A 15,717-nucleotide genomic window follows, 5' to 3' on the forward strand; every position below is an offset into this window, starting at 1 on the left:
TTTCCCTGGTGTAGCTTGAAGCTGTGTCCTCTCGTTCTGGCGCTGGCCACCTGAGAGAAGAGAGCAACCTCCCCCTGGCCACAACCACCCTTCAGGTAGTTGTAGACAGCAATAAGGTCACCCCTGAGCCTCCTCTTCTCCAGGCTAAACAATCTCAGCTTCCTCAACCTCTCCTCATAGGGCTTGTGCTCAAGGCCTCTCACCAGCCTCGTCGCCCTTCTCTGGACATGCTCAAGCATCTCAATGTCCCTCCTAAACTGGGGGGCCCAGAACTGAACACAGTACTCAAGGTGTGGTCTAACCAGTGCAGAGTACAGGGGCAGAATGACCTCCCTGCTCCTGCTGACCACACCATTCCTGATACAGGCCAGGATGCCACTGGCTCTCTTGGACACCTGGGCACACTGCTGGCTCATGTTCAGGCGGGTATCAATCAGCACCCCCAGATCCCTTTCTGTTTGGCTGCTCTCCAGCCACTCCGACCCCAGCCTGTATCTCTGCATGGGGTTGTTGTGGCCAAAGTGCAGCACCCTGCACTTGGAGCTATTTAACGCCATCCCCTTGGACTCTGCCCATCTGTCCAGGCGATTGAGGTCCCACTGCAGAGCCCTTCTGCCTTCCAACTCAGTCACATCTGCCCCCAGCTTAGTGTCATCTGCAAACTTGCTGATGACTGACACGATGCCCTCATCCAGATCATCAATGAAGATGTTAAAGAGGATGGGGCCCAGCACAGATCCCTGAGGGACACCACTAGTGACTGGCCGCCAGCTGGATGTGGCACCATTCACCACCACTCTCTGGGCTCGTCCCTCCAGCCAGTTCCTAACCCAGCACAAAGTGTTGCCATCCAAGCCATGGGCTGAGCCATGGGCTGACAGCTTAGCCAAACCATGCATTTCAAACCTTCCAAATAAGTTTTCTTGTGAGATTTAATGTTAATAAATAGTTTACATAGTTATTAACAATCTTCGTCTGTATATCAAAATTAATACAGATTATTAAGTTTGCATAATTTGTAACACAATTATGGACTCCAAACATATTATTTCTCAATATATTTTCTAGAAAGCTCTATGTCAATTTTGCACCTTATATCCATCATTTTAGGCAGTTCCCACCCCAGACTCTTTGCACTCCATGATCTCAAGACAAGAAATTGAGTGACTAAGCAAAAAAATGAGTGAAAGAAAGTGGTATGCCTAACAATAAGGATGGGTGTGCTCTCATAAATCAGCAGTCATCATGGTCACAGATGGCCTCCAGCTTCAAGACTGCCAGGTGGCAATGATTTATAGGCAGTGCAGCTGAGATCAGCTTTGAAAAGGCTTTTGGAGGACAGTTAAGGAGCTAGTTTAATTTTGGCAGAGAAGTTCCTCCTATTTACAAGACATGATGTCTAAATTGAAAAATGCAGATAAATAAGGAGATAAACACTGGTAGAATAAAGCAAAGGCACAGGAAGTCAGATATCTTATTAAATAGTGCCTGGAGTCTTAGCAGTATAAAGGGAAGTGCTCCTTTGGCTTTGTTAGGAGTACCAAAGTTGTTATTTTTGATAACGAAACATGACTCAATTTGGGTCTAATTGTCCAGCTTGTACTACCTTAACAATGTTGTTGGGGTTTGGGGCTTTTTTCCCACTTGGATAAATAATTAACTGCTCTATTCTGAAAATAGTAAAAACTTTCACTGGAAGAGCAGTGAATGGCCAAGTATGTTAGCCAAACAAAGGTCATGGGAAATCAATCTGATGCAACAAAATTTAGTACTTTGTATCTCTGCTTAAAATGACAGTATCCCTCACTAGGACCAAGGCTGGGTAGTTCTCACTGAATTCTAGCTATGTTGTGTTACTAGTAAAATCCTCTGGGGCAAGTTAAGTAACTGATACAGTTGAGAAAGAACAGATAAGCTTACGGTTGTATCTGCTTTGTAAATCCTTGACAGAAACACTCAATCATTTCTTGTAGATTTACCTTCTTTGACACCCTGATGCAAACTTCTAAATATGCCATTTAACCTACTAGTAACATAGCTGTGGAGAATAATGTCTGGGGTAAGACAAGGACGTGTTCAGACTACTCACTTCTGTATCAAAGTTATTCTTGCCAGGAGTTCACTGAGGAAATTTATTCCCAGGGACCTGCTGTCTGAGGAAGCTAAATCTGTTTCTGATAGCACTGCTTAGGTCTGCCTTGCATACATATGGACCCAGATTTGTGAGACTTGATTCTCATAGTAACTGACCTGCCTCTTCTCCTGAAGTCAGTGCTATTTGCAGATTGCCTTTGTCTTCAAGAACCAGGCTTCACATCTAAGTTCTGCTTCCTGTGTGTGCAGAATCAGTAGTGATGATAGGAGATAGTCTGACTTGGCAGAATTAATTTAAGAATGCCTAAGGGATAATCCAGTTTGTTTTTCTGAAAGGTAGTGACCACAAAGTGCAGAACGCAAATGCAAAGCTTAGTTCTACTAAGTTAACCAAGTTGCTTTTAATTTATTTTACGCACTAAGGATATTATCACTATGTAGAATATTTTCCATCTGCCACAATTACAGAGTATTCCTAAGAGAGAAAATAAAAAATATCCAAGACTGACACCAGGGTATGCTTTTGGAAATCTAGTGATGCGTTAATGGTTAGACTTGATGATCTTAGAGGTCTTTTCAAACCTGAATGATTCCACGATATTCCAAATAGGCATCATTTTAGGACAGATTTGCAAACCTAAATCTTAACTTATTTAGGTCCTGGTAGAGACCATGTGTCTTATTTATGTGTGGGACAAGGGAGTACTTGCAAAGACCATGCAAGTATTATTAAAGATCTAGCAAACTAAGAGGTCCTTGATTACTTGATGTGTCCAAATTGAGGCTGAGCCCTTCACAAATGCTGTGTAGTGTTCATACAAAAGCCAGTGCAAGCCCAAAACCTCTAATGCAATCTATGTATCCATGAAGTCAATCTAAACATTAGCTACTATTTTCCCTCCATAGGTTATTAGGAGTTTGTGTCAGACAGGAGTTTGGGCATGGCTAATTATTTTCTCGGTTGTAGACTATAAAATCCAGGAATCATTTGAGAGCAAGTGTCTCCTAATGGGACCAAAAAGCAGCTAAAGTCACAAATCATAAGGTCTACAAAATCCTGATCCAAATCTCACCAAAAGCTTACAAAATTTAAATTGCACTTTCTTGGTCTATGCCTGACAAAGGAAAGCAAACTTAAGCTATCTAAACTAGCGTGAAGAGTCTTGGCAAACCAGTTCTGTTACTTCATGAAAAGGTCAGGACATAGATGTGAAGCATATGCTTATCCAAAGGCGGTAGGCCATGAAAAGGTGGGGCTGTCACTAGCAGGTAAGAGGTGTTAGGTGGCATGACAGTATCATTTATGTCCCATGTTGCGTTTTTTAAAGATCTGACAGAATGAGACCCTCAGATTAATTGGAGAAGAAAATAGAATTCTATTTGCAAAGGAAAGATACAGTGAAATTACAGAGAATACACAGCATGTCATAGTAGCCCCCTTAAATCTTCCCCACACCCAAAACTAAATCTATAATCCCTAGTGTTCCAATCCTCCAAAATGATGCAGTCTCCACTTTTGCATGTGTCTTGGGTTCAAAGGCAGGTTCCCAGAGACTCTTATAAATTTGGTAGACCCAATGACAATTTATAGAATTTATAGAGCGCCCTCCCCTCTTCCCCCTCCTTTCCCCAAAAGACAGGGAGAGAGATAAAGGTAGGGACACCCAAATAAATCAATCTCACTCGATTTGGAAGTTAAAAAGGAAAAGTTTAACAATAACTTAGAAAAAAGGGATTGGAGGTAGGGGAGTTTACAAAGGATAAGGAAGGGAAAACAGCAAAATACAAACAGGGATGGATACAACCCGAGTAGTGTGATGGTGTCTCTGCCTCGTGGCTGCCACGTGTTGTGCTGGTATGCAGTATCAGTGTGTGTGTGATCATGAACGCAGGAAGAGAGAAAAAGGGCAAGAGAGCGAGGAGCAGGAAGTGCTCCTCTTTTATACCGCAGGAAGTGGGGGGAGTGGGCTAACCATCACCTGGAGTGTGGCCCACCCCTGAGGAGGGGCCAAGACCCCTAGGGTCAGGTTCAGGGTCACTCCCCCAGGAGTGTTAACCCTATACAGCATGAATGATGCTATTTCTGTAAACACATGAAAATTATCTTGCTGGAGCATGCAAAGATGCTGGGACAGTTGATGTGATTTTGGTTAACTTCGACAACACTTACTGGCATTCTGGCATAGGCTGTCCTTTTTGTCAACTCATCAAGTTTAAGATACCCAAAGCGCTGACAGCTGAATGCAGTGGTATTTAACAGTGTTTGTGAACATGCCATGGTATGACTGAAGTCTCCCAACATCAGCATTTTCTTATCAAAGTCTGAAACATGTGCCTTGGCCTCATCTTCTATATCAAACTTAGCAGCATGAATAGTACAGAAATAATCATGCCTCTTGTCACACTGGGGCACAGTTATGGAAAATGTTTAAAAGACTAGAAGCCAGGTGGAATGAATGCTTTCTTTCAAAGCCCTGCAAGTCACAAACATTATTTACTTAAGTGAAGCATTGCCATTTCAAGACAAAATGAGACAGAATATCTCATTTTCCTGTGCCATACTACCATTTTTCCTTTACTGAGGTGGAAATAAGGGAATACTGAGGTGTGGTCAGAACTCATGCCGTAATCAGCATAACCACAAGAACTGTGGAACCTGGGGATGCATGTACTATTTACTTCCTCCTGCTTCGGTGAGGGAAGATCCTGTAGGTCCTTTGGCCTGAAAGTGTAAGTCTGTCTATCTTCCCTGCTCCTTATTTTCTGTAATTGTAGTTTTTGTGAACCTAAGCAGTGATCTATCACATAGAGGCTTCCTATCTAACTCTTTCAGAAGTTGCCAATGCTGTAGATCTCTCTTATCAAGGCTACTTAGTTCTGCACCTCAAGACTAGTAGAGCCTATACAGCATTTCAACTTACAAATGTTTTTGGTTGTTTGTTTTGGCTTCCCCCCCCCCCCCCCCCCCCCCAATAACAGATAAGGCAAGATTCTGTTAATTATTGATAGATCACAAAGTCCTGTATGAGACAGGTGAGACTTGGTCAAAGCCAGTTGCTAAGTAGCAGAGATTCAACAAGTATCATCTGAGGTCTGATCATGAACCTCAAAACATGAAGGTTCTGCTTAGACTGAACTTCAGGCCAGCATATACAGGCAGAGTGTAAATTTTAACCTATAATTGCTACTATTATTATTATTATTATTATATTTTTTTAAAAAGCATTACACCCATCAGGCTCCCTTATTCAACAACTGCATATCAGAATAATTCAATGACTGTAGTTTCCAAAAAATCGGTGTTGGCGAGTGAGATCTTTTACAACACTCACAGATTCCTACAAAGTATTACAATGAAAGATGTTTATTTAAAGCTGACACTCCAAATGCACAAATCAAGTATCTCAGTGACATAAATGTCAAATAAATGAAATGTGGTGAGGTGGAAACATGTCCTGTAGCATTTTTTACATGACAGTAGGAATGCAGGAAGTTGAGAACAGAGCTGTATTATGTAACAAAAAGCAATAAAACTAGAGAGGACAGCAGCAGAAGAGTAAAAACTGGTTTAAATGATTGCTGTTTGCAGGTGTCAGATTTGAATTTTCTTCAGCTTGTACTTTTTGTCCTCACAAGTGCATAATTTCTGATACCAAAAGTTATATGGATTTGTAATTAAATATATTAAGAATGAACATTCATTTGAATGTTGGGTGGGGATTTTTTTCCAATTCTAACATCAGTGGAGCTGTCTTCAGCAATTTCTGTCATTTATTTCTTTACTTTCTCTGTAAAAGAGAAATTACTTAGTTGTAGCTCAGGAATATTTTGGTCTCTTTGATTATTCAATTAAATCACCATAAAACAAACTAAGGATAGGTTCAGCACAGCTAACACGGAATGGAGAAATAAAGCTGATCTGCCACTGCCTTTTGGCCCTTCCCTGATTCACCTTCTGCACAGTTCTGGTTGAGATACATTCCTCCTTTGTAACACTTGAGCAGACACCTTTTTTTCCTTCCATTCACCCCTCCGTGGGCAGAGCTTAATCTCACACAGTATTCTTGTCACAGATTCTTTCTGTTTTAAGGCTGATAAAACATGCTTCAGGAAATAATTTCTATTAGCTTTTGTGTTGCAGGCAGCATGAAAAGCCCTGCCTGGATGGTAGGGCTAGAGTTCAAGCTCTCCTTGTCACAGCCTTCATATCACATTACAAAGCTGTATCTGTAGTGAGTGGAGCACACTTCGTGGTGGCAGCGAAGGGACCTAGCTCTGGCTTTTGGAAGGAAGTGGCTGGCATGGACTTGCAGCTTGTCTCAAGTCCCCAGTGTCAGGTAACAGGAGAGGAAATGGCCTGAAATCGTGCCAGGGGAGGGTTAGGTTGGAGACGAGGAAAAATTCTTCACTGCAAGAGTGGTCAGGGATTGGAATAGGCTGCCCAGGGAGGTGGTGGAGTTCCCTGGAAAGTGCTCAAGAAACATGTGGCCATGGCACTTGGGAACATGCTATAGTGGCCATGGTGGTGTTGGTTTGATGGTTGGACTGGAAGATCTTAGAGGTCTCTTCCAAATAAACACTTCTATGATTCTATGAAGTTTCTCCAGAAATGCCATTTAATCGCAAAGCAGAGTGTATGTCTCACAAAATCAACTCCTGGTTTATGGCAAGTGATGAGAAAAGGCTAGAAAGCTCCAATGCTAACCTGTTTTCATCTATTTAAAAGTTGTATGTCAAAGGCAAAGTCATCCAGTAACTTGTTACCACACATTCCTGTTATCTCCCAGATGCATGCCTTGTTTTCATTCAGATTAACTGCTATATAAAGAATGAAAGTCCCTCAAATAAAATAGAGTGGGAAACAAAAATATCTAAAATAAAATCTTGTTTGAGGGGAAGGATGTTTTTTATGCACGTTTTTACATTTCAAACAGCACCTAAAGACTGGACTGTACAGATGAAAAAGTAGACACTTCTTAGAATAAGCACAAATTTCCTTTAAAAGTAGTTGCAATAAATAGCAGGTCAAGCACCAGTCGGTTTTCTGCTGATCCACACAGTACAGAATCTGACAAGAAAAATTGTTCCTGCAACTGCTGGTTAGGGAGGGGGAAAATGCATGTTGCAAATTTGGATCTGTTACAAGTTTCTGGGAATGTCACAACCTGAATGAGAGAGTAGTACTTGAATGAACTCTAGCAATCTGTTTCAGAACCAGCAGAGAGACAAGATAAACTTGTCTCCCAAGTCAGTGCATGAGTGGTGAGATGCTAATGCTGCAGCCTCAGTTATGGAGGGCAGGCTGCACAGTAAAGGTTAGTGTGCATCTTGCAGTTTGGCAAATTCAGAGTTTTCCTCTTCATAAATGCTTCTTGTAGCAACTCAAGGGCCTATTAAGTGACTGCTTGCCACCTCCTAGTGCTCAAGCAAACATAGCTGCCATAAACAGAGACTCCCTTTCTGATGGAAATATTGTAGCCCACTGTCTTCCACACAGAATCACAGAATGGCAGGGTTTAGAAGGAACCTCCGAGTACAGCCCCCCTTCTAATGTAGGTAACACCTCGACCAGGTTGCACAGGAATGCCTACTGAAGGGGTCTGAAAGTCTCCAGAGAGGGACACTTTGTAAACCATTCTGGGCAGCCTGTTCCAGTGCTCTGTCATCCTCAAAGAAGTTTCTCCTTAAGTTACTGATAGATAGTACGCTGAAGATGAGCCAGCAGTGTGCCCAGGTGGCCAAGAGAGCCAATGGCATCCTGGCCTGCATCAGGAACAGTGTGGCCAGTAGGACAAGGGAGGTTATTCTTCCCCTGTACTCAGCACTGGTCAGGCCACACCTTGAGTACTGTGTCCAGTTCTGGGCCCCTCAATTCAAGAAGGATGTTGAGGTGCTGGAACATGTCCAGAGAAGGGCAACAAAGCTGGTGAGGGGCCTGGAGCACAAATCCTATGAGGAGAGGTTGAGGGAGCTGGAGTTGTTTAGCCTGGAGAAGAGGAGGCTCAGGGGTGATCTTATTACTGTCTACAACTACCTGAAGGGGCATTGTAGCCAGGTGGGGGTTGGCCTCTTCTCCCAGGCAACCAGCAATAGAACAAGGGGACACAGTCTCAAGTTGTGCCAGGGTAGGTATAGGCTGGATGTTAGGAAGAAGTTCTTCACAGAGAGAGTGATTTCCCATTGGAATGGGCTGCCCAGGGAGGTGGTGGAGGCACCGTCCCTGGGGGTCTTCAAGAAAAGACTGGATGAGGCACTTAGTGCCATGGTCTGGTTAACTGGATAGGGCTGGGTGATAGGTTGGACTAGATGATCTTGGAGGTCTCTTCCAACCTGGTTGATTCTATGTGGATGTGGATTCAAGTGAAACTTGCCATATTCTGGTTTGTACCTGTTGCCCCTTGTTCTATCACTGGCCACCACTGGAAAGAGCCCAGCCCCATCCTCATGAGCTCCACTCTTTTAGATGTTTATAAGCATTTTAAGATCAGCTCTCAGTCTTCTCTTTTCCAGGTGAAAGAGCCCCAGGTATCTCAGCCTCTCCTTGTAACAGAGATGCTCCAGTCCCCTAATCATTACCATAGCCCTCTGTTGGACTCTCTTCGTTAGTGCACTGTCCCTTTTGAACTGAACCATATACTCCTGATGTGCCCTCCCTTGGACAGAGTAGAGGGGAAAGAGAACTTCCCTTGACCTGCTGGTTGCAATCTTCCTAATGCATCCCAGAATACCTTTGGCCTTCTTGCCCACCAGGGCATATTGCTGGTTCACAGTGAATTTTTCCACCAGCACTCCCAGGTCCTTCTCTGCAGAGCTGCTTTCCAGTAGGTCAACCTCTAACCTGTACTGGTGCATGAGGTTATTCCTCCCTAGGTGCAGGACCCTACACTTCCCTTTGCTGATCTTCATGAGGTTCACCTCTGCCCTATTCTCCAGGTCGTTGAGGTCTCACTGAATGGCAGCAAAGCCTTATGGTCTGTCAGCCACTCCTCACAGTTTTGTACCATCAGCAAACTTGCTGAGAGTACACTCTGATCCTTAATGCAGGTCACTGATGAAGATGTAGAACACAACTGAACCCAGTACTGACCCTTGGGGAACAGCACAAGCCATAGCTGTCCAAGTAGACCCTGCAGTGTTGATCACAATCCTCTGAGCTCTGTCATTGAGCCTGTCAACTCATATAATCCATGCTTCCTAAGCTTACCTAAGAGGATGTTACAGGAAACAGTTCCAAAAGCCTTGCCAAAATCAAGGTGAACAACATCCACTCCTCATCTACCCAGCTGGTCACTTGATCATAGAGGGCTATAAGATGGTCATGCATTGGTGATCTGTGCTGACTATTCCTGATAATCTTCTTTTCCTCCATGTGCTTAGAGCTGACCTCCAGAATAGGTATCTCATCAACTTTCCAGGGATGGAATTGAAGCTGGCTGCCCTCTAGTTTACCAGGTCCTCCTTTCTGCCCTTTTCGAAGACCAGAGTGACATTGGCTTTCCTCCAGTCCTCAGGTACCTCCTCTGTTCTCCATGCCCCTTCAAAGATGATGGAGAGTGGCTTAGCAATAAGCTTAGCCAGCTCCTTTGGCACTCATTGGTGTATCTCATCAGTACCTGCAGATTTGTTGGTGTCCAGCTTGTTTAGGTGATCAGCGCTCCTTGACTAATGGAGTATTCCTTCCTCCAGACTTTCTCTCTTATCTGCAGAGATTGAGGACCATTCTTAGCAGTAAAGACTGACGCAAAGAAGGCATTCAGTAACCCCTCCTTCTCTGTATCCTGCATCACTGTGTCACCCACCTCATTCAGCAGCAGACCCACATTTTGCCTGATATTGTTCTTCCTAATGTACTTGAAGAAGCCCTTCTTATTTTCTACGTGCTTTGCCAGATTTAATTCCAAGAAGGCCTTAGATTTCCTCTTCACATCCCTACATACTCTGGCAACACTCCAGTATTCCTCCAAAGTGGCCAGTCCCTTTTTCCACATTCTGTGAACTTCCTTCTACCATTTGAGTTTTTTACAGAATTGTAACTATGCAGGTCTCTTGCCTCCCTTGCTTGATTTACAGACAAAAAGAACCAAACCCCTGGGGATTGTAAATCAGCTCTATCCCATTGAAAGCTGTGTTATTTATAGAACTTTTAGGAATCTGTCCACACACAAGCAACTTCAGCAGTAATGAAATTCACAGCATAGATAGCATGTACTTTGCCACTACAGTTTATATAATTTTGCCAATAAGCACATTCAATCTCATCTTAAAATTATCTGAGGCTTTCAAAGCAGTAAATCACTGCACCATAAGACTGCTAGCATTGATGAAGATATGTCAGCCAAGTCTTTTTATGTGAATTCCAGAGATGAAATCTCTTCCTATTGCAGCATGTCCCAGGAGGCAATGGAGAATGGCTTTCCCCAGCAAAAATGACCCTGGGTCTGCCTGGCAATGATAAGAGTTCAAACCACAGCCAATCTTTCATTTGTTGCCTTTAACGACACTGGTAAATTATGTTAGATACTATGGTGATAAGAACACCTGGAATCCTGGCTGGGCTATTTTAAAAGAGAAACATGACTTTCTATTTTGCTAGCACAGATACAGTCCAAATAAAGCCTTCAGTAACAATACCTTGCCTTTCTTTCAAATGGGTGTGCTGGGATCTTGTACATACTGTTCTTGCATGGTTCTGCAGCAGCTGTCTCATTTGGGTAATTGGGCAGTCAGTGTTTTTGTAGCAATCCCATCTGCTCCCTCACAGTCATAAAGGACCTTACAGATAAGCTAGCAGTAGAGGCAATTCACTGCAATCCTCCCACCATCACATATTGTATTCCCCTGTTGTCATTGGCTTGCTGTCTGATTTTAGGCAAGTCCCTTTGCCTCATGCTTATTTCTCTTCCATAGTTCAAAAGATGGGATGATAATTACTGTCCTTAAGACCTCCAAGCTGGACCAGGCCTGGCACAGTGTCTTTCAAATGTTTCAGAAACACTGTGCAAGGCCAGCACAATTTTAAGTAACTTTCTGTAGCCACATGTTATCACAGCAAAAGTCTGTTTGGAAACCTGTGATCTAGCATGTGTTGATCTGCATCACAAAGTGTTTCATAGCAAAAGCTTACAGGAATGAAATACCAGAAAATGTGTGGGCATCAGATTGCAGTTTACTACCACAATAACTATGTGTGGCTTGCACTGAGTTTTTATGACTGCTTTCCAAGCAAATTATCAGGAAACATCATAGAATTTTCTGTGCTTAAGTAAATGCTGTTCAAGGAACAAGACAATCTCTAGGGGGAAAAGGAACTACTGCAGTATTGGCTGAGGCAGATACCGCATTATTTCACCTCTTTAAAAGAAATTAAAAGTTGGTGATAATTTTTATACACATGATGTGTATTCAAACACTCACTAAAATGTTAGACGTTTGAAACAGAATAAAATTGTAGTACTTAGCATGACCTGGTTCAGTTACTGTGATTTGTCTTCTAGAATCTGTAAACTTGTTAAAACATTTTCCAGTCTGCGTAATATTCTATTTTCATTACAGTTGTTATTAACCTAATATCAAGCCTCTGCTAGACATTTTTAAGCCCAAAGATCTGTTCCAAATGAGCAAGGATATAGAGGTACTGTTAGAGGCTTCTCGTTTTTGGCAAGGCAAATTGTCTTTTTGAAGAAACAGCAGCTGCTTCTGCATTTAGTTTCTGTTGGTCATCTTTCTAATTCTTTGTGAGACAGACACAGCCAAAATTATTTATTTTTAATAAAGAAGATATCACTAGATTAAAGAAAGGATAGAGTAAGATGAAATACCTGCATAGTGGAGGTGGATAGCTACTTATGTCACTGCTAGGGGTAAGATGGCCACAGGGGATCTAGAGAAGGCAAAGGGAATACATTAACTTACTGAAAGAGACTATTCACATTTATGCTAGTTTGAAGCTAGCTAGAATGTTTTGGTGAGAAGAACTAGATCACAGGCTGTGAAAGGGAAACAACGGTGATGTCTACTTCCCTCATAGGCTTGCTGAGATGTATAAGAACAAGAGTATAAACATAGATAAGGCATTCGGGCACTGACTGGGCTCTGGGCTGCATTTCTCTCTAACCTCACCTTCTGTCTCTCTGATTAATCCACTTGCTTCCTAAGTCACCTGGCCAACCCTCCATTCTTCCTTGGGTCACAAGGCAACATCTGGAGTAAGGTTGAAGGGTGGGAGAAGTTGGGAGGGTGGTTGGGAGCCCCTCCTGGAGACTCAGGTTTCTGGGAGGGGTCTTGTGTTTCTGTGTTACCTTTTACCTTGTATATTTCTGTATATAACTGTAAACATCTGCTTGTATATTGTGCTAAGCTGTAAATATAAGCTTCATTCAATTTCCAGAGCCGGCTGAGTCTAGTCTGGGTGATTTCCAAAGTGTGGGAGAGTGGGTAACACTCAAACCACTACAACATTAGATAAACAGTTTCAGGAAGAGGCTATCATTTCATACAGTACTCAGCAGGATAAGCTCTTTCTGGGGACAGTGGAGCATTACTGTCAAAGATGGCACTACTTTAAAGGCCCAGAAACCTCAGACTTATGGATTAACTGTGCTAACTAGTGAGAACAACATACATATTGCCTAACAGGACACCCAAGAACTATACAGTGAAATCAATTAGAGGTGATCATCAGAAAAAGTATTCTAACACCAATTCTCAGAAGTTGATTGTTCTATATCCAGCATTATCTCTGCAAGATTCAGTTCTGTAGCTCTTAGCAGCTGTCCCATGTCTGACACTCTGTACTAAGCAGGCTTACAACCTCGTGAATCCACTCAACAGGGGATTTCTCATGAGAGAGGGAATCCTTTTGTAGCACAAGACAGTTACAGCTGTTCCTTCCTCAGCTTCTGCTATACAAAATACAGCTGGGAAAATTAGCAAGGCCAGGACAACAAAAAATCCACTGCTCCCAAGTTCTGGAAAAATGGGTCAGCAACCATTTGGATGACTTTTAGAGCCACATACAATTTTTTTCTGGGATAAGCTTAGCCCAGATTGCCACAAAACTGGGAAACTACAGTGTTCTCTGTACACCTAACCTTGTCTCCAACCCTATTTCCATCTTCTTTCAGCACTCAATTACATGTAAGAAAACAGCCCTGTAAGATGCAAGTCTTCCAGGGAGCATTCCAATTAATTCAGAACCTCACTAGATAACATCTGTTCACAGTTACAGTGGTAGGCAGAGCTCTATGTTCAACTATATTTTCAAATACATGTGCAAAGATCTTCCACAGAAGGGAAGCAGAATATGACTGAAGCTCTCAGGAATCCATGGTTTTGTTTCTAAAATTTGAAGACCCATTTTAAACCCTGTAGCTAAGCACATGTAGGTATATCTGTATAAAGAGAAGCCCTGTTACCTTTGGTTGGGTGACACTCAGAAGAAAAAAAGGCTCACCCTATTTCTATTGATCAGTCAAAGGGATAGGAAGGAACTTTGGTAAGATTTTTAAAGATGCAATTCCTGCAACCGAAACACACTACAGTCTTCTATACACCATATCTCCTGTCCAGCTCTCCAATATGAATACTCAACACTTGCCCTTAACCCAGGCAGATTGTAGGGCCTTCATCAGTTTGAGTTTTCTTAGTTCTCTTGACATGGATGCAACTGCTTTAGAGAGTACTGGAGTAGTCAGACAACAATTCAAGGACACTTGAGAAGAAGGGGCTTTAGTCTCATTAAAATCTGATCGTCTTCATGGCTCTCCTCTGGACTCTCTTCAACAGGCCCAGGTCTTTCTTATGCTGAGGGCCCCAGAACTGGACACAGTATTCTATCTGGGATCCTACCACAGCAGAGTAGAGGGTGAGTATTAAATCCCCCGCGACCTGCTGGTCGTGGATTTTTTGATGCAAGCTAGGGCCGCAAATGTATGTTGCTGGGTCATGTTGATTTACTTGTCAACCTGTATCTCCAAGTCCTCCTCTGCAGTACTGCTCTCTATACACTCAACAAACAGCCTGTATTTCTGCTTGGGATTGTCCTGACCCATGTGCACTTGGCACTTATCAACTTCATGAGGTTGATATTGGCCAACCTCTCAAGCCTGTCAAGGTGTCTCTGGATGGCATCCCTTCCCTCTAGCACACTGACCACACCACACAGCGGTTCATGTTGCCAACAAAGATGTTAACCAGCATCAGTCCAAACATCTATCCCTGAAGAATGCCACTCATCACTGGTCTCACCTCAGGCACTGAGCCATTGACTGCAACTCTTTGCACGTGACCATCCAGCTAATTTTATATCCACTGAATGGGCCTTCCATCACATCCATATCTCTCCAATGTGGAGACAAGGATGCCATGCAGAATGGTGTCAATTACTTTGCATAAATCCAAATAATGTCAGTTGTGTGAGCTATTATTTAAAAAAACACATGAGGAAAAGAGAAAAAAAACACTTGTAAAGGAACTCCAATCATGTCTGGCATTATTCTAGATGTGAATGAGCATAAGTAGTTTATCTCTGAGCAAATTCTATTTTCAAACTCTTGTCCCAACTAATACTTTGCCAAAAGCAGAAAACTGACTGCCAAATCTTACCTTGAGGTTAAGCATAGTGCTGCATCTTGAAAACCCATTTTGGGAGAAGGGATGGGCTTGGGGGTGATAAACAGGATAGGAGAGTTCAATGCCATGTGGCCACTCCTCAGTTCCTTCCAAAAATAAACTACTACACCCTTTAAAACAAAATCTTGACCATGCAAGTTACTAAAGCCTTTAGCTCAAGCAGTGTTTGTACACAGCAGGAGGAGATATTATCAGGAGCAGGCCAGCCACCGGAAACAACTGCTAAAGCAAAATCCTTTTGTCACTGATTCATTGTTTTTAAACATGTAGCAAGAAGCAAAGGGTCTTCCTCGCTGGAATGGAACAACCCTGTGTAACATCAAGGAGCTTTGCAAATATCATTAATTGCTATTCAAAACAGCAAGATAGTGAAAAAAACACAATGTGAGGACTCACATATGTTATAGCACTTCTCTGCCATTCACTCTCCCTATGCACAACTGCTGTCCCAAACAATAAAAGGGAAAGAGGCTGCTGTGTAGTGAATGGAACAGGATAATGTCAGACAGGACCTCCTGAAGTCAGGCTCAGAGATGAGTGCAAGCTCTTGTAAAATGCACAGCAGGAACGAGCAGTTAGACTGTAGTTCTGGCTATACTTCTGTAGCAGGGAGCAAGCACACACAATTACTTTTATCGTGCCTTGCACAGATAGTCTGTGTTTGGACACAACGCTGCCTCTTTGTACATTTGGGCACAGACAGACTCTGGCCCATGCAGGTGCATTAATACAGTGTCAAAAGCCATCCATGCCCTTTAAACACTAGTAACTCTTTCCTCACCAAGATTCCAGAGACTCACAAGTGTTGGGTTTGGTGACTGGCCCTCGGCACATCATCCACTAAACAATGCTCTTCCAAAGTGTATGAAAAAAGTCACCCAGAGGACAAACAGTAATTATGTTGTTACAGCTGATACAGTCAGAGAAAGAGCACGTATAAATCAGGAAAAGTAGCAAGTAGGAGAGTGTAAGAAGATACGAGATAGGACAGTC

This window comes from Pogoniulus pusillus, chromosome 6 (genome assembly GCF_015220805.1).
Source record: "Pogoniulus pusillus isolate bPogPus1 chromosome 6, bPogPus1.pri, whole genome shotgun sequence".
Lineage (NCBI taxonomy): Eukaryota > Metazoa > Chordata > Aves > Piciformes > Lybiidae > Pogoniulus > Pogoniulus pusillus.